At 61.3% G+C, this 612-nt stretch overlaps 1 protein-coding gene across 2 annotated transcripts in view; it reads right to left on the bottom strand.

Annotated features, from left to right (window-relative positions):
* The window catches only part of PDPR (pyruvate dehydrogenase phosphatase regulatory subunit), a 42,030-nt gene extending 41,888 nt beyond the window's left edge, over window positions 1-142 (bottom strand). For both annotated transcript variants that reach the window (XM_019505810.1, XM_019505811.1), the window contains exon 1: window positions 50-142. The gene's annotated coding sequence lies outside the window, so the exon portion shown is untranslated. The remainder of the gene's footprint in view (window positions 1-49) is intronic.
* Between the last annotated feature and the right edge of the window lie 470 nt (window positions 143-612).

The following is a 612-nucleotide window of genomic DNA, read 5'->3' as shown; positions in this document are numbered from 1 at the left end:
TCTGCGCTGGGCTGGCGGGGGCGGGCCGGGCCGGGGGCTGCTACCTCACCTCGGTCGGCTCCGGCCGGCGCGCGGGCGTCCGCGCTTTACGGCCACTGCGCGACTGCAGCCTGCGCTTACGTCACCGCCCCCGGGCCAATCCCGCAGCGACTCATCGCCGCCGCGCGCGGTTCAGGGGTGGAGCTGGGGGCGAGCGCCGTTTCTGCGCGTGCGCCGGGCCGCGCCCCGCCCCTTCGCCGAGACCGGGGAGAGCTGCAGCTGGCGCCCGGGCTGGTTTCTGCTGAGGCCGTTGGCTGGCGGCCAAACAAAAACCGTCAGCTACTTCAGTGCGGGCGTAGCTGTAAAGAAACATGCTCTTAATGCAGATGTGTAAGGGGCCTTTCTAATTTAAAGATTTAAATAATAAACGTTGAAGGGGCCATTACTTCACAGCCTGTAAGAAGGCACTCAAGCCTAGCAGGGTGCCTCGGCTTCAGTCGCCACCTGAATGGAAGTCAGATTTCTCGATGACTCAATACTCTTTGAGCCAGAAAGACAAAAGCAGTTTGATCAACCGTTACTTCTCTGGGTGGGAGACATCCTGCTCATCTGGAGGAACAGCCATGAAAGTCT

The sequence above is a fragment of the Gavialis gangeticus genome, unplaced genomic scaffold, assembly GCF_001723915.1.
Source record: "Gavialis gangeticus isolate Ggan-Ray unplaced genomic scaffold, GavGan_comp1, whole genome shotgun sequence".
In the NCBI taxonomy this organism is placed as follows: Eukaryota; Metazoa; Chordata; order Crocodylia; family Gavialidae; genus Gavialis; species Gavialis gangeticus.
This window is presented reverse-complemented; position numbering and strand designations above follow the sequence as displayed.